The sequence below is a fragment of the Erpetoichthys calabaricus genome, chromosome 2 (assembly GCF_900747795.2).
Source record: "Erpetoichthys calabaricus chromosome 2, fErpCal1.3, whole genome shotgun sequence".
Classification (NCBI taxonomy): domain Eukaryota; kingdom Metazoa; phylum Chordata; class Cladistia; order Polypteriformes; family Polypteridae; genus Erpetoichthys; species Erpetoichthys calabaricus.
This window is the reverse complement of record NC_041395.2, coordinates 186037185-186063034: the sequence shown is the minus strand read 5'-3', so window position 1 is coordinate 186063034 and position 25850 is coordinate 186037185. Positions and strand designations below refer to the sequence as shown.

General features: G+C 39.3%; 1 pseudogene; it reads left to right on the top strand.

The window, feature by feature from the left end:
* The window catches only part of LOC114645492 (uncharacterized), a 46485-nt pseudogene extending 21322 nt beyond the window's left edge, over positions 1–25163 (top strand).
* The last annotated feature ends 687 nt before the right edge of the window (positions 25164–25850 follow it).

Below are 25850 nucleotides of genomic sequence, written 5' to 3'. Positions count from 1 at the left end.
CACACACAGAGACAACGCCAGAGAGAGACAGAGGCATACACAGGCAGCGCGAGAGAGAGCCGCGCACACACACAGAGGCAACGCCAGAGAGAGACAAGCGCACACACAGGCAGCACGCGAGAGAGAGCCACGCACACACACAGAGGCAGCGCCACAGAGAGACAGAGGCACACACAGGCAGCGCAAGAGAGAGCCACGCAATCCTTTAAAACTGAAGTTAAAACACAATGAAGGAAGCAGTCTTTAAAAACCAATAAGCCCTGTGCCTATTTTTCATTAGCGTCTCACCTGCTTCACCGCCCTGCAACAGTCGAGACGCTTTCTCAGCAGCTGACCTTCTCTGTGCCTGACTCCACTACTGTCAGTCGCCTGATTAAAAGTGGTGAACTCCTGCAATGTTACTATCTTGGTTGGCTTTTACATAAAGTTTGGATTTGTTCAAATGTTCCTTTTTTTCCCCCCTGTGCTTAAAACTCATTTAAAAAAAAGTGTTTATACAACTGCTGCAATGTTACAGAGAGAGAGGGCTCGCCTGCTTCTGAGAGACAGAGGGGGAGGGGGCTCCCGTGCTGCTGAGAGAGAGAGAGGGCTGGGGAGGCTCGCGTGCTGCTGAGAGAGAGAGCCTGCGCATGCAGGGAGCCTGGGTTTTTTTCCCCCTGTGCTTAAATCTCATTTTAAAAAAAAGTGTTTATACAACTGTTGCAATGTTAGAGAGAGAGAGGGCTCGCGTGCTTCTGAGAGACAGAGGGGGAGGGAGCTCGCGTGCTGCTGAGAGAGAGAGAGAGAGAGAGAGAGAGAGAGAGAGAGGGGGGGGGGAGCTGGGAAGGCTCCTGTGCTGCTGAGAGAGAGCCTGCGTGTGCATCTGAGCAAAGACAATTTCCTGTTAGATTTGCCTTTGCAATGACAATTAATAAGGCACAGGGCCAAACTTTCAAAAAGATGTGAATGTATCTGCCAAAACCAGTTTTCAGTCACGGACAGTTGTATGTTGCTCTCTCCAGAGTTCCATCTTTTCATTCACTTACTGGTATGCCTGCAGGAACACGTGCAGCGAGCGAGCGAGAGCGAGCGACACACACACGCATACAGGTGCGCGAGAGAGAGAGCGCTGGACGCATAAGAATAATAATACTTCATTACATTGATATACCGGTGTTTTCAGTATTCAAAGCGCTATCCACACAGGGAGAAACCGGGAAGCGAACCCAAAATCTTCCACAGACTCCTTACTGCAAAACAGCCGCACTACCATTGCGCTACAAGGCAGTTAAAGAATGCACCGGCCTCGATTTTGTTTTCACTTCTGTTTACAGCGATCGGATCGTAGCGTGCATTGTTGCAATGTTACTTTTCTTGGTGGCTTATTACATTACGGATGTTTCACATGTTAATTTTTTTCCCTGTGCTTAAAAGACATTAAAAAAGTGTTTCTCAACTGTCACTCCGGAACAACTCAGTACGCAAGCTATATTAAGCGTCAACAACGAAGACTCGCTACACCTTAATGAACAAGTGCTGAAACTTATCCCTACCGACGAAGTAACTTTCACCAGCGTGGCCTCCATCGTCACAGACGATCCCGCTTTCAGTCACGGACAATTGTATGTTGTTCTCTCCAGAGGTCCATCTTTTCATTCACTCACAGTGGTATCCACAAACCCACCCCATTTGGACAACTGTGTCGTTCAGCAAGTGTTCACCCATCAATACATAATGGCTAGTTTAAATTATTCAGAGAGCTGTGATATCATGAATGTAATGGATTCTGTGTCCTGTCGGAGGAAGAGAAAGCCCGTTTAAGAAGCACGTAGTGATTCACACACATAGACCACATAGAAAAACACTTAGAAAACAAAGCATTTACTGTAACGTGCTACTTTAGTTACGATGGGACTTGAGAAAGTAGTAAATTAAACAATTTTAAGATGAAGTTTATGATGTTCTACTTTATTGACAAAATAAACTATGTGATTAAAGTGAAAATTTCGAGATTAAAGTTGACATTTCAAGCTTTTTTCCCCACTGTATCCCTACTTTATTTTCTTTTCTCTGTACCCTAATAAGTTTTCATATGACACTCAGACGGTGGGCTACGACTCGCCTTTTCACGGCGACTTTGATATCTGACAACTTCTTTTTTTATTTCGGGCACTGTGCGACTTTGTGAACTTGAGCTTTCGAGTTTCTCCGACACTCTATGTCACTCAATCGACTTCCTTTTGTTGTTTATACCACTATTTAAACCAACAAATAGTACATTATCCTTGCCTCCACTTGGTATTTGCTGAAATTCTTCTATTTCCCCTGTGCTTTTGCCATTGCCTTTTCACAGAATGCTGAGTTTAAGGGCTATTTATATTGATTTGCATATTCAAAGAGGCGTAATTCTGAGAGGAGTATGGGGTGTGGCAACAGGTGCGCGTATGTGCGTTACTTTTCATGCTGACCGGGATTCATGGAGCGGAAGAACATGGAAGTTGGTGAACACACAGATTTATGCATTTGGATTTTTTTGTGTGTACGAACATTTCCACTTTTGTCCGTATGCCATGTTTTAGTGTGAATTCTACGCACGGCGATATGCATGAGGCCCCTAGACACTAATGACTTTAAACATAAAATTATGGCACAATCCAAACATCTTACTGCTCATACAAGCCTGTCATTGACAAGAGTAGCTCTCTGTTATCCAAGGTAGAACTTTATATGTGTGTTTGGGGGAGGGATGTTATTATTTATTTTTTTTATTTAATGGGAGATTCTGTAAAATTTTAATTTTACCTTGGGGATAAATAAAGCATAATCTAAACCAATATCTTTTTCTTAAGTATTTTATCTAAAAATTACTCAGTTAAACTGCTTTCTTGTAGCTGCTTTTCATAGAAAATGCACATAAATAAAGTAAGAACATCTATACTTTCAAAAATCACCCAATCTGACTTGTACATCCTCACACACACCACAATTAATAGCATTTTTGTTCTTGAATTGAAATTGATTCCTTTATATTTTATAATTATCAAAAGAATACTTCCTTTTGCACATTTATAAGGATTTTTATAAGCAAAGTGGAGGCATTTTCATTATAACAAACATTGCATATACAAACACAATACATATTCAAAACTCAGAATATTTTAACCCCAATTAATTCAGAATTTCTGAAGTTTCATGAACCATTTATTTTCAGCAATTGCTTTAATGACTTAAATGGAATCTACAACAATTTCAGACACACTCAGCATTCTTTAATTACTTGCAGCATTTTTCCTCAAACTTTCCACCTTATAAAACAACTAAAAAGACATTTTTACAACTTTCAGCAGCATTTTTAAAACTTTTAGCAGCATTTTTAAATTTCTTTCTTTTCAAATGTTCTCTCAGTCTGTTTAACTCTTGGTTGGGATTGTGACTTTGCCGAGCATTAAGATCTGTTTACTTTAAGTGTCTCGCTAGTGAATCACAGGGTGGCGCAGTGGTAGCGCTACTGCCTTGCAGTAAGGAGACCTGGGTTTGCTTCCCGTGTCCTCCCTGCATGGAGTTTGCATGTTCTCCCTGTGCATTGGTGATCCTAAATTGTCTCTGGTGTGCTTGGGGTTTGTGTGCCCTGATTTGGGCTGGTGCCCTTGCACCCTGTGTTGGCTGGGATTGGCTCCAGCAGACCCCCATGACCCTGTGTTAGGGTATAGCGGGTTGGAGAATGACTGACTGACTGGCTAGTGAATCACTATTACACTGTTTTGATTGTATCTTCCTGTTTTACCATCAATCGAATTCTGCTTTTGTCTTGGACAATTCACTGAGTATAAATGAAATGTTATGCAGGAATTTTTTCATTAACTGCTCATTTTACTAACAATAACCAACCCTGTTTCAAACCAGTGTCAGTACCTGCTGATTATTTCTACATTTTCCTGACCTGTGCAAATTCTCAATTTACTTTCTTTTTTATAACCTATTTTTACTCTTTTTGATTAATTTTATTATTTCCTAAAGGCAGTCATCATGCCCAATTCTGAGTTCCTATAAAACAGAATTCATGACAATAACTCTAAAAATTGTAGCTGTAGTCCTTTAAAAAAAGCTTTCCCTTAAGAATAAGACAAGAGAATGCATGAAAACCGACAGAATATTTTAAAATGATACAAAGATTATTCAATGATGATTTAATGACGTAAAAAAGTTATACTGTGGTATATATATTTTGATTGCATATTTATATCTTATATATAAATGCTTGGAAGTGTATGTTTCTGTCCAGCCCGGAAATGAGAAGTGGAGTCGGGTTAATAGCTCCACCTCCGAAGAAACAGAAAACTCGCTTAGCCACTAATAACACAAGCAGGGCCAGCATGTCAGCAAAACAAACCTCAGAAGAAAGACAAAGTCGCTTAGCTGCTAACATTGGCAAAATGGTATCCCATTTACTTTTCCTCCTGCCCCTAATGCATGAGGGATGTGAACACGTCGATAAAACGAATCCTCCTAGGAGAGAGATGTCCAGAGTAGTTCCTTGCAATTACCTGACATCTCTACATTTCAATTTTTTTTCTGACGATTTCAATAGTCTCTAGGACCCCGGGTTTTTTACAGCGCGGGCTTAAACACAGCTAGTAGAAAAAAAACTAAAATTTAGAGATGTCAGATAAGTTTCGTTTTGCTGACATACTCGCCTCGCTTGTGTATTAGCGGCGGGAGGAAAAGTAAAAGGGATACCGTTTTGCTGATGTCATCATCTCGCTTGATTAAGAGTTTCTCTCTTTTCTCAGCGGTTTTACTTTGGCAACAGAATCGCTTTCTTCTTCCGACTTGATAACTTGGGGCCGCCTTACCGGCTCTCTGAGCTTCATGCTGTAGTAGTCTCGCACATCCGGGCCGGACAGACAGACCACACGTAGACGTTTAGTTTTCTGTTTCCTCAGAGGTGGAGCCCTTACCCCGACTCCACCTCTGACTTCTGGGCTGGACAGACAAACACACATACACGCGTAGATGTTTATATATAAGATATATGTAGCAAATTATTATTTTTTTTTTAGAAAAAAGTGTCTACGTACTTAACAACTATTATAAATATGAAAATAACTTGAATCTCTTAGAATTCATTTTAAGTATGTAAAATCAGGCAAAGCTTGTGGCCAGGGGCCTCATGTATAAACGGTGCGTACGCACAGAAATGTTGCGTACGAACCTTTCCACGCTCAAATCGCGATGTATAAAACCTAAACTTGGCGTAAAGCCACGCACATTTCCACGGTAACTCATACCTTGGCGTACGCAATTTTTCCGCTCGGTTTTGCAGACTGGCGGCACCCAGCGTCAAAGCAGTGCTACTGTTCCTGTGTGATCACCCTTTCTTAGATCCACATCCACGGCGGCGGCTTTATCAAATACACTGAAATTAACCGCATATCGTTCATAAATTTAATGCATCTGATTGTAATTAACCTGAAACAATATAATGGTCCACAGAATGGTCAAACTACTGTTCCTGTGTGCTCATCCTTTCTTTCTTAGCTCCACATTCCTGACGCGGCTTTATAAATACACTGAAATTAACTGCATATTGTTTATTAGTGTAATGCATCTGATCGTAATTAACCTGTAGCAATATAATGGGCCAGGGAATAGCCATAGTATTCCAAATACCATAACTGCTTTAGCGTTGTTACGCTCACTGCATCTTGTTCTTCTTTTTGCTGCTCCCATTAAGGGTTGCCACTGCGGATCATCTTTTTCCATATTACTCTCACTGCACCACTCGGAGTATTTATATCACTGTATCTGAGTGTGAATCACAGCAGCAGATGATCGGAAAGAGAATTATCGGTATACAGTTTCAAGTACACACTACCTCAACCACGGCAAAAAGCGTCAAAGCCTTTCCTGTACGGACCTCGCGTTTCAGAAACAGTTTCATCCCAAGAACTATAAACGCACTCAATCAGTCCATCAAGTGCTCCTTGTAGAACTGTTTGTACTTATAAGTACAATCACCTCACTGTAAACTTACACTACAGTTATAATATTGCACAACCTGCACTACTTTATAAAGCGCGTATGATGACAATATCATTTTTAAGATGAAATGCAGCAAAATATGTTGCTTATAGTATACAGATAAAACTTTAACTTCATTTAAATAATCTGTATTGTTAATAATTAAACATGTGAGGACACGGTGCCGCAGCGTATAGCTAGTTCAAGGATAGCTCCTGCCTTGCGCTGTATTCTTGCTGGTGCTGATGCGACACTGGAAGGATAGACGAATAGAATAATTAAACATGTACTACGAAGATATTTCAATGTTCCTTAAAAGTTTTGAAGAATCGGCGTTCTAAGCTTACAAATGGCTTAACGTCTATTACAGAGCTGATTGTGTGGCGATTGGAGAAAGAAAAGTATGGACAGGAATTGGAGGTTAGTACGTTTGAAAGAGACAGTACTTCTGTAATAAATTATTTCATCGAAGGTCGCACATGGCGCAGCAAGCCTCTTGCGTGAGATATGAACAATAACTGCGCCACCGTGTTCCCATGTTTAATAACATGCTTTCATTCCTATCATCATGAAAATGATATCACGTATACATCTCAGTATTTTAATTATTCAGAGAGCTGTAATATCTCGAATGTAATGCATTCTGTGTCCTGTCGGAGAAAGAGAAAGAACGGAAGCACGTAGTGATTCACACACAGAGCACATAGAGGATCAAACACAGAACAAAGCATTCAACATGCTACTCGAGAAACTAGTCAAATAAACGATTTTAAGATGAAGTTTATGATGTTCTACTTTAATGGCAAAATAAACTACGTGATTAAAGTGGAAATTTCGAGATTAAAGTTGACATTTCGTGCTTTTTTCCCACTGTGTGCCTATGTTTTTTGTTTGTACCCTAATACGCTTTCATATGACACTCAGACGGTGGGCTACGACTTGCCTTTTCACGGCGACTTTGATATGTGATTTCTTTTTTATTTCGGGCACTGTGCGACTTTGTGAATTTGATCTTTCGAGTTTTTCCGACACTCTGTCACTCGATCAACTTTCTTTTGTTGCTTATACCACTGTTTAAACCAACAAATAGTACGTTTTTCCTTTGCCTCCACTTGGTATTCGCTGAAATTCTTATATTTTCCCCTGTGCTTTTCCCATTGTCTTTTCACAGAAGGCTATTTATATTGATTTGCATATTCAAAGAGGCGTAATTCTGGGAGGAGTTGGGGCGGGACAGAAGGCGCGTGCACGTGCGTTACTTTTCACGCTGATCGGGATTTATGTAGTGGAGGAACGTGAAATTTTGCGTGCGCACAGATTCCTGCATCTGGATTTTTCTGTGCGTACGCACAATCCCGCTTTTGTGCTTACGCCATGTTATAGTGTGAGTTCTACGCACGGCATTATACATGAGGCCCCAGGTCAGTCAGTTTTAAAACTTTTCAAGTGTATGCATATCAATTAGAATACTTTTTTCAGAAACATTTTTTATAGACAGTTGATAGAAGGGTTGTCTCTAACCTTTGGAAAAAATTGGCAATGAAGAAAAATCAAACAAATGTTAATGAATGATTTATATTATGTCCAGATCTGTAGATCCATGAAGTGTTTTAAGAATTTCATGTTGAAATGCATTTTTCTGAGATTTGCAACCCTCTTATAGGCATATAAACATGCTTACCATGCATCAAGGGGTCCTGAGATTTCCTGTAAACCATGATAAACAACCTCTTTTTAACATTTAGAGTCAGCTAAAAATCTAATAAAGATTCAGCACTATCCAACTGCAATGGCTGATTGATAGGACACATGTTTATGTTGTGATTGTGCAATTTGCTTGTAAATTGAAGCCAGGAAGAAAGATTGGACTGTACTGTGTCACTATTAAAATCTAATAACACAGGAGACCCACAAGGCTGTATTCTTTCCCAAGAGTTGTACAATTTTTTAAACATGTAAGTGTTGAGCTCAAAAATCTTGATGATAATGCACTGTTGGGGTTTTATAAATATAAAATGTAATCCCAGGAATGTTTTGACATGGAGACATAAAATTTTATGATATGGTGCTATAATAACTTATGGGATAACTGTGAGACAAATCAAACAGGCATTAATAGATTTTGAAAGTAAGTCAAAATTTGGAGGTCATCAAAGTACTGCTATCTTACTTATTGATCAGCTTGTTAACAGAAATCTCTTATTTTTTATTTGAAATTAACTTTTAAGGAACTTTCATGTGAGCCTCCATGTTTTAGATGAAGAACACATTTCAAATTAACAGTTGGCATCTACCCTACTAACTTCCAATTTTAATATAAGCATTTCTACCATTTTTATATGTTATTTTGTAAAAATGACATCAAAGCCATGCCCGCCCTGGAATGCAATGACATGGCATAGGTGTGTGGGAGTGGAAAGTGGAGACAGTGGAGATAAACAACAGAGGAAAAAAGAGGACAGTGACAAATATTTGCTGCTGGTAAATCTCTCTTCTAACTTCAGAATGTAAGGGTGTATGTTCTTTAATATGCAGGAATAGAACTCCAATTTGATACCTGTCAGGTTTTTAATGGTCAATACATTATATAAAGCACACACTGATACGAGTATGCCAACAGCAAATGTAATATACAATAACCTTTGAATGGGATAAGATGTTATTTAAGTTATACAGTACACACAAGATGTGCAGATGAAGTTAGTGAGAGAGTGGCAATGCAGCTGCAGCTTATACACACATTACAGCTGTCCACCAACTGCTTTTTAATCCTGTTCTCACAGATGCTCTAACTACTCGTGTCTGCTGCATTTCATTTAAAAACGGACACCAAGTTTACTTTGGGTTGATATGGAAACTGTGTCCCATACAGCAAGACCTTGTTCTTCATGAACACAATATGTCAAAATGTATCAAAGTGTTCCTAATAGGATAACATCTATATTTCAGAGCTGTTGGTAATTAAATGAGAAAAAACAAAATCTTCCTCTTAAATACTTTGGTGTACATTATATTTAGAAGCATTATTCATATGTGAATATCAAATCCACTGTATTTCACAGCTGTTAAAATTAAGTATTGAGTAAGCAACACTTACCTTTCACTGCTACAAAACTATTAGGACAAACACAATTTATTCATTGTCTAATGCTAGGTGGGAGTACATATTGTGTTTCTCTGAAGCATAGTTTGGTTTTTCTGGGGATCATTAAACACAGCTCAGATAGTTCAGTTGCTTTCTTTTTGAAACAAAAAGCAGGAAAAATCTACTCCAAAAGTCTGATTTCCTTGTCTTTTTTTACTGGGTGATACTCATCCATATTACTAACCGAGAATCGAAGGCATGGACGCAGGTACACAGCGATGGGACCATGAGACATAGTGCGCAGGCGCAAACCGCAAGTGAAATCTGATCCACCGCGAATGAAGGAGTCACAGCCCAAAACCGAAAGAGCTCAACTAATGTAACTAAGACATGAAGCAACAACGCGCCCATAGCTAATGACTAACGACACAGCCACACAAAAAAGAGGATTCTGCGCTGCACCCCAGAGTCAAACGGAAGAGGCTACGGAGGCCCCACAGGTCCACAAAGATAGTACGGAAGGTGCGGGAAAGTACGAAAGGCACAGGCGCCTACAACGCGCTTCTGAATAGGACATGAAGCAACAATGCGCCCATAGCGAACGACTAGCGACACAGCTACACAGAAAAGAGGATTCTGCACTGCACCCCAGAGTCACACGTAAGACACTACGGCGTCCGCAAAGGTCCACAAAGATAGTACGTAAGGCGCGAGAAAGTACGAAAGGCCCAGGCGCCTACAACGCGCTTCTGAACTAAACGTCCACACTACACAGCATGGTCCGGGTAATGAGAATAAACAAACTCTCCGTATTAAACGTATGGCATCCTCACACGTCCAAACCATATAACATATGTGAATCACATTACAGTGATGCATTATTAATGGTACAACCACAGAAAACGCTCCGTATTAACAGTAAGTGCAATTATCAATATTACTAACGGTAGACAACGGATAACTAATGGAGTCACAGTCACGGCTCCAAAACGATCCAGCTCAACTAACGGAGTTACAAAAGCGAGCCCGCATGGATAAAAACAATAGACGTAGGCGCCTACAACGCGCGTCTGAAACCGCGGAGGCAAAACTGTCTCGGCTCCAAAACCAAACAGCTCCGCATGGACAAATCCAATTTACACAGACGCCTACAACGCGCGTCAGAAACTGCGGAAGCAAAGCAGCCACGGGTTCAAAATGAAAGACCACAACTGACGGAGATACAGACACGAGCCGGCCTGGATATAATCAATGAACGCAGGCGCCTACAGCGCGCGTCTGAAATGCCGCAAGCAAAGCAGGTACATATCTCATACATTCATCAATGTATTTCGGGTTACCCAACACCGGGGGTAGGCGAGCGAAGCGAGCAGGGGGCGGAGACCCCTTGTTGATTATGATTTGCCTTTGCACATCTGTTTGTTCCATTTTCTCAATATGTTTTGAATATCTGGAGCTCAGAATTAACATTATTAATATAATAGCCTTATGATCTGAATTTCTAATACATAACCATGACTTTTATAAAGTAGTGGTTTTCATTCATAGTCAAAGCTGTACCATTTTTATTATAGTATTATTGCAAATTATAGGCATTTCTGACCTTCTTAAGTGTGAGAAGTTCCCATATTTTCATGTCAAGTCCTGAAGAATCCCAGTCCTGATGTAGTCCCCCAATACACAAACTCATTCATTAACACTCTCATTCACTATGTGGCAAGATGTATGCTATGATTTACGTTATTATGAATGAATAATTACTGAGAAATAAAAACAGTATTGACTCCTCTAAGCGGTAGGGTTTGAAACATGCCACATAGTAAAGCTGGAGTCAAGAGTTTTTTCATCACACACATCCTCTGTAGTTACTACAGTTTTTGTACATGTATTCTCCATAGTTTATTTTCTTAATAAAAGATCCTTTTTTATAATCAAGTGCTTGTACCATATATGTCTTAAAAATCCATCCACCCATTTTTGTCTTTGGATTTTGTCATTAAACTGAGAAAGACAAGCAAACTCCTTTTCAATTTTAACTATAAAGGTAAAGTATGAAGAAGAATTAGATTTTATGATCCAGAAATTGTCAGTCCTAAATTGGCCCTAGTGTGAGGTTGGGGTGTGTATGTGTATGTATATGATTGTTTGCCCTATGATGGACCGGAGCCTTGCATTGTGCCCTGTGCTACTTGGGATAGACTGTGACCCTGTTCAGGCCTAAGTGGGTTAGAAAATGACTGATTGACAATTCACTGCGAGAGGCATATCATCTTTACAGATTAGTTTCTCAAGAAAGCAGAAAAAACAAGTAAACATTAAACATGCACAACAGAAATCATTTATTAATTTGGTTCACCAATATTTCACTAAACATCTCTGTGAGCTAAGTACATTTTCCACCCTTGTTGCTCCATGTTTTGAAATTATTCCTAAAATCAATCCACATTGTGCTCAGATGCCATATTTTTAAAGAATATACAGCCTATCAAGTTCCATAGGTCTGAGAATAACAGGGTGAAGTGCATTGTTTAAAATATCAAACTGACACACCTACCTGTAGTAAAATTGCCTGAGTCTCTTGTGCCACTTAGTGCCAGTAATGGGAAACAATTATTATGCTATAATTTTTAAAATAATCTTTATTTATTCAAATAATATGACAAATATAAAGTGTCAACATTTTCTCTTGGCATATAAATATATAAAAACTGCATTCCTAACAATATAAACATACTGTATACATACACACACATTATGCAACCATTGAAAAGTGACACATTACAACAAGTATCTCCAATTTATTCTTGCATATTTTACTCTGTAGAATGTTGTGCATGCCAATTAGCAAGAAACAAACTTTTATTGTTTCAGTGATTATAACTGACACATATTCTTTACTCTGAATTAAGTTTTATTAATCTTTCAAGAAAAGATAAAATCAAAATGTTTTTGGTGGTTACTATACTTCTATCTCAAAAATAAAAGAATATTGTATACTCTTTAAAAAAAAGAATTGCTGCATCTGTAATAATAATGTTTTTGTTATTGTAAATCCATCATTAGAATAAGGATACTTATTCTTAAACTAGCAAATACCAATCAAAATGATGAACAAAAACAAGATAAAACAAAACATACAGTTCTTTAGTTTTTAATTGATAAAGATACCTTTGATGACCAAATACCTGCACCTGTGCTGCAACAACATCTTTGGACATCTGACTGACCCTCTGTGACAGGTAAAGCATTTCATTTATTGTTCTTAGTTGGTGCACTGTTGTCATTATTTGAGCTTTGACTTCTGGAGACTAGACCAGGACAATTGTCTATACTCCTTTTGATTAACCTACAGCTGCACATAATAAGAGGTGGTAATGCATTGGCAAAGAGATTTGTGTGGTCAGAGTCACATAGAAATCTGATAATGTCTCACATTGACAAGGAAGTAGAAAGGCCATTGTATTAGAGAAGTAGCAGAAGAATGTGTGGGAGATGAAGATAACTGTGACATTGATCGCTTATTTGGTATCTTGGTGGATGAGTCACCCACCACCTGGGAAGGGGCTGGTAAACCAAGTAGCTATGCCTTGTGAGGCAGTCAGGGTTTTCTTACTGTTTTCTGTTTGTTGAATTATCTATTCCTCATGTATATACAAGAAATTGCTTATTATGAAAATATATATGTGTTTTGGCACATCTATTCCCCAAATGTGCAGCATATGAGGGTGTACCCATGATCAAAATAATACTTCAACCTCCACAGAGTTCAGGGAAAATACATCTCTGGATTTAGCCATCTTTGGTTGACAGACGAGATTAAACACGAGTCCCCATGGACTATGATGTTTGCTGATGACATTGTGATCTGTAGCGATAGTAAGGAGCAGGTTGAGGAGACCCTGGAGAGGTGGAGATATGCTCTAGAGATGTGAGGAATGAAGGTCAGTAGGAACAAGACAGAATACATGTGTGTAAATGAGAGGGAGGTCAGTGGAATGGTGAAGATGCAGGGAGTAGAGTTGACGAAGGTGGATGAGTTTAAATACTTGGGATCAACAGTACAGAGTAATGGGGATGATGGATGAGAGGTGAAAAAGAGAGTGCAGGCAGGGTGGAATGGGTGGAGAAGAGTGTCAGGAGTAATTTGTGACAGACGGGTATCAGCAAGAGTGAAAGGGAAGGTCTACAGGAATGGTAGTGAGACCAGCTATGTTATATGGGTTGGAGACGGTGGCACTGACCAGAAAGCAGGAGACAGAGCTGGAGATAGCAGAGTTAAATATGTTAAGATTTGCACTGGGTGTGACGAGGATGGACAGGATTAGAAATGAGTACATTAGAGGGTCAGCTCAAGTTGGATGGTTGCCAGACAAAGTCAGAGAGGCAAGATTGCATTGGTTTGGACATGTGCAGACGAGAGATTCTGGGTATATTAGGATGCAAAGGATGGAGCTGCCAGGGAAGAGGAAAAGAGGAAGGCCTAAGCAAAGGTTTATGGATGTGGTGAGAGAGGACATGCAGGTGATGAGATGCAGAGGACAGAAAGATATGGAAGAAGATGAACCGCTGTGGGAACCCCTAACAGGAGCAGCCGAAAGAAGAAGAATTGCCTTAGCTTGTGAGTGTGAGGCATTAGAATATTAAAAAATAATAACTTTATTGAGAACAGGCTATTCAGTCCAAAAAACTCACCAATCATTTTTCTAATTGACCAAAAATACAGTTAAATTGAGATCTGAAGGTCCCTAAAGTCCTGGGGCCTTTTGTAAAACACAGTGTGTAAAATTCACACTAAACCATGGCGTATGGACAAAAACAGAAATGTGCGTATGGACAAAAAAATCCAGATGCATAAAATTGTGGGTACACCAAGTTCCATGCACTTCCCCTTTATTAACGTACACGCACTTACAGTTCCACCCTGACTCCTCCCAGAATTTTGCATATTTTAATATGCAAATCAATATAAATATACCTTCCGTTCGGTGTTTTGTTAAAAGACAATGGCAAAATCACACGGAAGAAAGAAGAATTTCAGAGAATGTGAAGTGGAGGCAAGGAAAAATGCACTATTTGTTTCCTTAAGCAGGGGTATAAGCAAGAAAAGGAAGTGATACAGTGTGGCAGAGACCCTTGAAAGTTCAAGTTCAGAAAGTCACACAGTTCACGAAATAAAAAATAAGAGGTTAGATATCAAAGTCGATGTGAAAAGGCAAGTCACAGTCCACCATCTGTTTATTCTGTTTCAGATAATATTACAAACGCTGACCCCCATGCCAATGACGTGACTTCATGTGGAGATGGTGCTGCTGTGTCCAGCACATCTTCAAATGCTGGCTGTACTCACATACTTCTGCTTAAGAAATTATTGAGCGGCCATCTAGCTGTGTGCTGACGGACGCTGTTCTGGAGTCACAAAATGCAATATTGGATGCTGTAAAAGATGTGGCCAGTTGACTAAGGAATATAAGGACTGTACTATGTGATATTGACCACAATTTAAATAAATTGGTTAAAAAATAAATGCTGCATTTTACATTCTGCTAATTACATTCAAACAAAGCTGCAACACTGTCCAATTTGGCTGATAATTTGGTGGGTCAGGGTTAGGTTCATCATACCACATCTCTTCAGGTACAGGCATACCATGATTGTGTGGCACATTATGCAGGATGCTACATTCCTGCACAATGCAACACACCTTCTGTGGACAATAGAGCAGCACATTAATAGAATGAAAATGCATTATATTTACATAAGCAAATTCATTCTCTGAAGGCACCTTTATAGTGTAGCATTGGCGTTGAGCGACACAACGGATCAATTCTCTTCTCTTTACATGGCTATTTGAGGTGACTCACTATCTTTAAAGGAATTGCTTGCCTTTTGCTGTACTAGTTGGAAAAAGCACCTGCAACTGTACGGAGCTGCCGTTATTATAGGTTTTCCAGCTATATTTGATGTATTGCCAGCTCATTCTTTTGGCGATTCATCCCTGGCTGATGTAACTTGTCCAGCTCCACTGGAATAGCAATGTGTGTGCACCTGACTGCTCCGATTACATTTGAAAAACTGGATGTTGCTACGAATTGTGCTTTAATGTTTCTCAGTTCAACCACAGTGTAAGGAAATCTTATATATCTAGATGACAAGCAGATAATACCATCCTATACAGCTGGCATGGCACGACTCTGTGATATTTGTGAAATACCTAATTGGTCAGCAAGTTCCTGCTGAAAAGCTCCTGTGGCTAAAAACCGGAGAGCACAATTCCTCAAAGTCTACCTTTGGAAAACCTGACACCTGTTCAGCACACAGCTCCAAGAGGATATCTCTTGGAAATTGAAATTGACTTAATAGCTAGTCATCATCATCTATAAATTCATGCTCTCTTTTAATTCTTTCATTTGCAATGTCTTCTAACAATGCTAAAGCAACTATAGTAGTTGGAAGAGTTTGGCCATTCCATGCACCATTATATTGTTACAAAATTATTAAATTTGTAAACGATGTGACACAGAAACAGTAGCACTGTTTAGATGCTGGGTGCCACCAGTTTGCAAAACTGACCAGAAACATGCATACACAAGGTAGGGGGCTTCTGTGAAAAGTGCGCGGCTTTACACCAAGTTTAGTTTTTATACATTTCAAAGTGTGTGAGGAAATGGGTGTATGCAGCATTTTTGTGCATACACACCGTTTATGCATGAGGCCCCTGCTCTCTACCATATTGGCAATTTATTCAATTTGTCTGTGGCTCTTTGTGTGAAGAAAAATTGTGTAACATTTGTGTGAAACAAGCCCTTAACAAATGTCCAACTGTGTCCATATGTTTTTGTTGAAGAATTCATTTTAAAGTAACAGCTGGGATTCACTGTGCTACTTGTTTTTTTTACTTTCTTTATAATTTTAAAGACTTCATTCATGTCACCTTCGTATCTCCATTTACTTAAACTTAGAAGGAACAACTCCTTTAATATTTCTTCATAGCTCAAACTTCTAAGTAAGTAGAATCATCCTAGTCTTTCTTCTTGGAACATTTGGTGCTTTTCAAGCAAAATTGTTCGCAGTACTCCAGATGAGGCCTCACTAGTGCATTACGCAATATAGCTTAATCATAATTTGCCTTGACTTGTACTCTGCACACTGCTATATAATCTAACATCCTATTAGCCTCCTTGATCATCTCTGTGATGTTTGTTAAAATGTAAAATTTTTACTGAATATGTTACAGAATACATGCACTTTATGGCAAGCTTTTGGCTGCTTTTCTCTGCACACCTTGTAAAGTAGGTCTCCTATGTGTGTTTTTGTATGGTGGTGTCTAGAACTGCAGTTGGTGCTCTAAATATGAATAGAATACTGCAGATATACAGTAACTAGTCTAATTAACTGCTAGTTTTTTTGTGTGCATCTACCACTCTTAAAATCATATTTATTTATTTATTTCATATAGTGTCAGAAATTAAGTAAAATGTGTTTTTTAGTCTATTATTATATATTGTCATACATGTGTGCTTGGGAGACAACTTGAAGGCTTATGAAGCAGTAATTCCACCTAGTCATGGGTTGACATTGTTGCCTTTTGATTTTCCTCCTTTCTCCCTAACAGATATGACAACCAGCTAAGCACCAGTGGTATCACTTCTGCGTCACAAACAACTCTGACTTCCTGGTAATTGCAAAATACTAAATCTAGGCAGGCTTCCCCTTGTTTTGGGCTTTAACATACTATTTTAAAAAATGGTCAATGATTACATTTAAAAGTTCCAGGTCTTGTAATCCATTGTTTAGAAGTTTAATTCAGTTAATATTCTAAAAATTAAAGTTCCCTATGACTATAATATCTCTGTCTAAACTGACTTTTTCATAAAAGGATGCTTAATGAAATTATTGCCTGCATTTGGAGGTCTATAACACATTCTTAAAATAACACCTTTATTCCTATTGCCTTCCAACCAAATCTAAGTGTATCCCTCAGTTTGCTATGCAATTGATAGGTATCCCTTCTTGAATTTGTTACTGGTTTTAATTTTTGCTTTGTGCTGCCAGTACCTCTTGGGTCTTTGCATCATTGGACTTGAATGAGTTAAAAAAAGTACAAAATAAATGCTCATACGGAGCAAAAAGAATATATATAGTACTGAATTACTTTAAAATGCATCATTTTATGATTGGAGGAGAATACATAAAAAAAATAATAGCACAATGGTTAAAATGGCCACCTCAAAAACCCAACATCCTAGGCTTGAATCCTGCACCTGTTTATTATGTTTGTTGAATCTACATGTTTTCCCTGTGCTTGCTTGTGTGTTCCCCCGGTACTTCAATTTTCCTACCACATCTCAAAGACATGAATATAAGGTTCAATGTGAGTGTGGGCATATGCATGTATGACCCCAGCTATTGAATAGTGCTATATCTAGTACACAGTACTGCAGAGATAAGCTCTGGATATCTTAGTTTTCTCAGCAAACTTATTCTGGCATATTGATGTTAGTGGAAAGTGTTGTGGCAGGGGAATGTGGCAGAAGAAGCCAGAAATCAAGAGTTTCAGTACAGTTAGACAGAATACAGAAATGATATTGTTAGAAGGCAGAGATTGTGGTGGGCAGGATAGAAAGGTGCATTACTGAGTGCTCCAACTCTTTCATTCAAAACAGTTTGGAAAAAGAAATTATGGCAGGACCTGTGGAAGATGGGTCCGTGTTATGATCAAGAAAAAGATCATGGCTCCTTTAAATCATAATATGGTTTGTCTGTCACCTTGATTTTTCATAAGACACTTAAAACATTCAAGTACATTATTAAATTTTTAATTTTCTACTACTTAAGTTTTCAAAATATTACTAATAATTTTTATAAAACACTTTTGACAGCATGCAATTCAAATGGAAATCAACACATATCTCTACATGCTCTCATATGCAAAGTATGGAGGACCATTTCCACTAAAAAACAAGAAAAAAAAATAAAGTGTACCTAACAATTTTCATCTAGTACTGCATAATGATGACTTATTTCATGAATTTCAACTTATGCTTCAGAGTTTTCAGAAGTTTCCTCAGTTCATAGAGCATTGAATGTATACTTTACAATGCACAGTCTGTGGGTTATTACACTGCATAGTGTTAAAAAGAGTGCTATTTTAAAGTTGTTCTCACAGCATTCGTACAGGAAATGCACTTTGCTAGATGTACACTGTAACAGTCACAGAGATTAAAAACAGTGGCATGAAACAAAACTGGCAATTGAACCCACGCTTATTTTAGTGGGATTTTTTTGTGTGTTAAAATCAGGCTGCTACTTTACTAACTAATTAACTTGTGAATTTCCCATTGGGATTAATAAAGTATCTATCTATCTATCTATCTATCTATCTATCTATCTATCTATCTATCTATCTATCTATCTATCTATCTATCTATCTATCTATCTATCTATCTATCTATCTATCTATCTATCTATCTATCTATCTATCTATCTATCTATCTAACTGAATGCCTATGCAAACATTTATAAAACATCACACGCAAGCACTCTGTTAAACTTTGCAACTTATTTTAGTCAGTTTTACTTCTGTTCAACTGGCAATTGCACTTGCACTTAGCTCTCTCTCACTTTCTCTACCTCAGTATGTATTTCCTGCTTTCTATTTCCACTTTGAACTATGACTCTAATACCCATTCACAGCATCCTCTTTTAAATCTTTCAAGACATTAATACACAGTACTTGAACATTGGGAAATATCATTCCAGTAGGCTAAAGCAGTGCTTCCTGAAAAGATCTTTCATGAAGTTCACAAAAGCTGGAGGTACACAGTCCCTCCCTAATGCTACGCTACAAAAGTTGACATTTTTTATCTGTCAGGATGTTTTTGTTGTGGCATTTAAAAGCAAAATTTGTCTTCATGCAATTAAGCACATTTTTAATGAATTTAAAATAAATGGCAACATACACAGTGTAAAAGCCATTTCCCTAGTTATATAAGATTCATAAATATTTTACTAGATGACAATGCATAATCTCTGGGAGGTTCCTAAAACCCCCATAAGTACAATTGTATTGGTATATTCTTGCCATTTCTAACAGCTTTGAGTAAACATTATTCTTCAGTTAGTGACAGCCTTGTCTTGTGTAAGGTATAGAGGCATACGGTTTTAAACCGTGACCGTGCCTGTGCACATGCCTATGTGCTTATGGGCCTACGGGCTTTTTGAGTGTGTAAAGTAATTCATAAAACAACACTTATTTAAGTGCAGAACCGTACACTTATAGTGTACAGAAGAAGAAGCTAAGAATCTTTAAGTATATAAGAAGTTAAGAACCTTTAAGTATAGAAGAAGAAGTAAATAACTTTTAAGTACAGAAACAACTAAAGTTTCTCAAGAAAAGCTAAATTTAGAGAAGATACATTTTCCCTTTTTTTTGCTTTTTATTCTACATGTGTAACTATTTTTTCTTTTATTCTTGTGTGGATTTCTTGCTTTTAACTTTCACACTGATGAACATACACCACAATGACTAAAAAGGTGGAATATTTTAAAAAATATTCAAATAAATATTCAGTCACAGTGAGGGATTATACAGGCATATTACTGTTGGTAAATAAAAGAGTCCCAATACCATTTCTTGACACACTTTTGCTGAATAATTTGTTGGCTGAACGTACTTGGTGTCAATGTGTCAGAGAGACGATGTACTCCAATGTTTATAATGACACTCAGTTTTGTTTTAATTCTCTCCTTTGCTACTTCCTTCAGGGTGCATCCCATAACTGAGCCTGTCCTTTTAATTAGTTTGTTGATTCAGTGGGACTCTCTTGGAGTGATTTTACCATCACTACTGAATAGAAAATTACACTGGCAATCAGAATTTTAGAAGCTGTGAAGGAGGTCACTGCCAATGAACATACATTGAAGGAAAACAGTCTTCTAGGTCAAGTCAAGTAGATTTTATTTATAGAGCACATTAAAAACAATAAAAGTTGACCAAAGTTATGTACAGCTTTCATAAATTCACAAATACATATATAGATACAGTACATAAATATCGTGGAAACCAGGGGTGCTCTAGCTGCCACAACCCTGACACAGACAGGCAGAGACACGAGTTCAGCACAGCACACATTTATTTCCACACGGGAAGTGTATCTCCCTCACTCCCCTCAACAAAACAGTATGCCAAACACAAAATATACAGTTCCTGCTGTCATCATCATCATCGTTGTCTTCCTCTTCTTCTTCTTCTCTTCTTTCCTCCTCCACTCCTCTGCAGTCAAACTTCGTCCCTCTTCCTCCCAGTTCTGGCTCCCCTGAATGGAGTGAGGCTGCTCCTTTTAAGCAGGTCCTGGGAGTTTTCCAGGTGGCTTATTAATCAGAACTGAAATCACTCCCAAGTGTGGTCAAAGCCCAAAATAGGGCTCTGCAACTCCCCGTGGCAATCCTCATGGAACTCAACAGGGCTGTGCCAAACTCCAACTCCCATCGTGCCCTGTGGGAATCTGTGGTGCCACAGCTGCCCAGGAGGGCTGCCCTCTAACATCCCAGGGGAGGTAGTGCCTTGCAGATACTAACTCCCCTGGTCTTTCCATCCAGCTGGCGTCCCAGCAGGGTAATGGCTATGGCCACCCATCACAATACATCAAAAATAATTTAAAAAATGGAAAAAAGGAAGAAGTGCCTGCTCTGTCCTTTCTTACATAGTTCCTCTCTTTTCCAAGATTAGTCCAACCTGTCATTTATGTAGACAACCAAAGTAATTGTAGGAGTACACCACCTCTACATTCACTCCTTGAATAGTGACCAAACATAGAGGCTCTTTGGTGTTATGAAAGTCTATTAATCATTTCCTTGACTTTGCTGATGTTAAGATGCAGACAATTCTCTTTGCACCCAGAAACAAATTTCTGCACCTGACTCCCATACTCTTTCTCATCCCCTTTATTAATACACCCCATAATTGCATAATTATCTGAGAATTTTTGCAAGTGACATAACCTGCTGTTAAATTTATAGTCTAAGGTGTACAGATATCAGAATCAGGATTAGAATTCACTTTATTGGCTAGGTACACTAATGTGTACTAGGAATTTATATTGATAGTATTGGTGCAACATGCAAGGACAACACATAATACAAAGATAAATATCTTCTTCTTCTTTTTTTGGCTGCTCTCATTAGGGGTTGCCACAGCAGATCGCTCTGTTACACCCATCGCCTGCATGTCCTCTCTCACCACATCCATAAACCTTCTCTTAGGACTTCCTCTTTTCCTCTTGCTTGTCAGCTTTATCCTTAGCATCCTTTTCCCAATATACCCAGCATCTCTCCTCTGCACATGTCCAAACCAACGCAATCTCGCCTCTCTGACTTTGTCTCCAAACCATCCAACCTGAGCTGTTCCTCTAATGTACTCATTTCTAATCCTGTCCATCCTTGTCACACCCAATGCATATCTTAATATCTTTAACTCTGTCTCCTGCTTTCTGGTCAGTGCCACAGTCTCCAACCCATATAACATAGCTGGTCTCACTACCGTCTTGTATACCTTCCCTTTCACTCTTCCTGATACCCATCTGTTGCAAATTACTGCTGACACTCTTCTCCACCATTTCCACCTTGCCTACACTATTTTTTCACCTCTCTTCCACAATCCCTGTTACTCTGTACTGTTGATCCCAGGTATTTAAACTCATCTACCTTCGCCAACTCTGCATCCTCACCATTCCACTGACCTCCCTCTCATTTATGCACATGTATTCTGTCTTTTTTCTATTGACCTTCATTCCTCTCCTCTCTAGAGCAAATATCCCCTTCTCCAGAGTCTCCTCAACCTTCTCCATGCTCTTGCTACGGATCACAATGTCATCAGCAAACATCATAGTCCACGGGAATTCCTGTCTAATCTCGTCAGTCAACCTGTCCACCACCATTGCAAATAAGAAAAGGTTTAGGGTCGACCCCTGATGTAATCCCACCTCCATGTTGAATGCATCCATCACTCCTACCTCAGACCTCACCATTGTCACACTTCCCTCATACATATCCTGTACAACTCTTACATACTTCTCTGCCACTCCCAACTTCCTCATACAATACCACAACTCTTCTCGAGGCACCCTGTCATATGCTTTCTCCATGTCCGCAAAGACACAATGCAACTTCTGCTGGCCTTCTCTATACTTCTCTGTCAACACCCTCAGAGCAAACATTGCATTTGTGGTGCTCTTTCCTGGCATGAAACCATACTGCTGCTCACTATTAATCACCTCCCTTCTTAACCTAGCTGCCACTACTCTTTCCCATGACTTCATGCTGTGGCTCATAAATTTTATTCCCCTGTAGTTACTGCAGCTCTGCACATCCTCCTTATTCTTAAAAATCAGTACCAGTACACTTCTTCTCCTCTCATCAGGCATCTTTTCACTTTCCAAGAGTCCATTAAACAATTTGGTTAAAAACTCCACTGCCATCTCCTCTGGTTAAAAACTGCTAAGCACCTCTATGCTTCCACAGGTATGTCATCTGGATTAATGGCCTTTCCATTCTTTATCCTCTTCATAGCTGTCCTTACTTCCTCCTTGCTAATCCGTTGCACTTCCTGATTTACTATCTCCACATCATTGAACCTTCTCTTTCTCTCTCATTCTCTTCATTCATCAGTCTCTCAAAGTACTATTTCCATCTGCTCAACACACTCTCCTCGCTTGTGAGTACGTTTCTATCTTTATTCTTTGTCACCCTAACCTCCTGCACATCTTTCTCAGCCCGGTCCCTCTGTCTAGCCAAACGGTATAGGTCCTTTTCTCCCTCCTTAGTGTCCAATCTCTAAAACAACTCATCATATGCTTTTTCTTTAGCCTTCAACACCTCTCTATTTACCTTACTCCTTACCTCCTTGTACTCTTGTCTACTTTCTGCATCTCTCTGACTATCCCATTTCTTCTTCGCTAACCTCTTCCTATGTATACTCTCCTGTACTTCCCTATTCCACCACCAGGTTTCCTTTTCCTTGTTCCTCTGTCCAGATGTCACACCAAGCACCCTTCTTGCTGGCACCCATACTACTTCTGCTATAGTTGCCCAGCTATCTGGCAACTCTTCACTGCCACCCAGTGCCTATCTTACCTACTCCCTGAACTCAACCTTGTAGTCTTCTTTTTTCAACTTCCACCATTTGATCCTTGGCTCCGCCCTCACTCTCCTCCTCTTCTCGATCTCCATTGTCATCCTACAGACCACCATCCTATGTTGCCTAACTCCCTTGCCACCACTTTACAGTCTTCAATCTCCTTCAGTTTGACCCTCCTGCCTAGGATATAATCTACCTATGTGCATCTTCCTCCACCTTATGTTCCTCCGTCTTCTGAAAATAAGTATTTAGCACCGCCATATCCTTCCTTTTCACAAAATCCACTATCATCTGACCTTCTTTGTTCTTCTCCTTGACATCATACCTACCCATCACCTCTTCATTCCGTCTGTTCCCTTCAACCAACATGTCTGTTGAAATCTGTACCAAATCACCAGTTTTGCCCCTTGGGTACACTGTCAATCATTTCATCCAACTCATTCCAGAAATCGTCTTTCTCATTCATCGCACACCCAACTTGCAGGGCATATGAGCTAACAACATTCATCATCACACCTTCAATTTCCAGCTTCATAATCATCACTCTGTCTGACACTCTTTTCACCTCCAAAACACTCTTGACATAGTGTTCCTTCAGAATGGCCCCTACCCCATTTCTCCTCCCATCCACACTGTGCTGTGAAGAAGCTGTCTGTTGTTACGGTCCTGCCTTTGTCCAGTCTGATAGCAGTCACGGGACATTGTATCTTTGATTGTCGGTACAACAAATAGTTCTGAGCAGGTGTCAGCCACAGCACCCACTGTGGTCATCACTGTTCTTGTGAAAAGAATGGAGAAAAATGCACTTAACTCAGAGAGGGAGAAGCAAGTTCGTTGTACCACGTGAACGTCACTGACAGAATAAAACTGAATAATAAAAAAACAAGCGCTAACTTTTACAAGTAGCCAAAATTTACACCAGGTGTTACAGACTCAAATCAAATGTATGTTTTTATTATATAATAGTAATAATAATAGCAGCTCACTACTCAAAACACGGAGTGCCCAGTCTCAACCAAGGACCTTTGGGTTATAAGGCAGCAGTTCTTACCTATGCACCATTTAATTAAGAACACATATAAACTCCCTGTCAATTGACATTTGAGCTTGAGTTTTTAACTCATTGACAGCAACATGGAAATCAAATGGTTTTTTTTTTCCTTTGGTTATATTCTTGAATAAAAGTGCATGTGTTTATTTGATATTTGGACTAATGTCTTCACACATTATACACTTCACATCATGGAATATAACATGGAAAAAGTTTCTGCTTTAGGCATGTGTTCATCATTACTTGCCTTGCATTTCCTTTTATCCTACACTTTTCCAGATCTTTGTAGACATGGAACACACATGAAATACATGTATTCCAAATAACAATATACTGTATTATTTACCTATAGAACTCCAGTAACTTCACATGCAAATAAGGAGCCTTGGCTTGAGCTGGGAGAACCTTTTGCCCACGAGCTAATCTCCGTCAAGACAGGGGATGGGACAACAGGATGCTCGCTGCTTGTGCTGATACTGGCTCATTGGCAAGGCCCTTACGAAGTTAAGGAGTGTAAGGGCTTGGTTGACTATGTGGTTAAACAACCTAATCGACGTTCAGCCGAGCGGGTTTACCATGTTAATTTGCTGAAACCTTGGAAGGATAGGGAGATTGCCCCTGTTTCCTCTCAGCCCCACTCATATTATGCTCGCAAATTGTCTCTTAACTTCGGTCCTAATCTGATGCATGCTCAGAAGCAGGATTTGGAAGCAGTCATCCTGTCAGTCCCGGAGGTGGTCAGTGAACGACCTGGCCGGAACTCGCTGATTGCGCACGATATTATCACTGAACCCGGAATGATAGTCAGGGAATGCCCCTATCACCTCCCGGAAGCAAAAAAAGCAGAAATGGAACTTGAGATCAAGAGAATGTTGGAACTAGGTGTGATTTAGGAAAACAATAGTCCCTGGTCCAGCCTGATAGTCTTGGTTAGTAAGCCAGATGGGAGCTGAAGGTTCTGCAATGACTTTCTTTGGCTTAATTAAGTATCCCAATTCGACGCTTACCCTATGCACCGTGTGGACGACCTTCTCGAGAGGATAGGTAGTGTGAAATATCTGACTACACTTGACATGACCAAAGGGTATTAGCAAAGTCCTTTAACACTAGAATTACCAGAGCCTACGAAAAAACTTGTAGATCCGTCCCACCTTAAATCGCTTCTTAAATCCGTTCGCACCTCTCCGCCATAGTCTTTTGTCTTCTAAATGTGCAGATAAAGACAAGCTGAAAACAGCCGGCTATTCCATCCCCCCACCGTCTTAGAACGTGCACGAACTTCTCCCAGCTCATGCCTTGATTGATTATGTGGGAGTGAATTGGAGTTTAGGGTACAAGTAATAGATCGTTATTTGGAACACATGCATTTCATGTGTGTTCCGTTTCTACAGTAATCTGTGTAAACACATTTTTAAAACAGAAACGTTTTTCATATTCTAGTAGTAAGTGACAAATTGTAGGCATAAACTATATAATGTATGAAGCCTGAAGTCCAAATATCAAAGAAACACTTTCACGAAAGGTACAAATATAACAGAACAAGTGCGCTTTCATTTAAAAATATAACTGCAGAAACTACT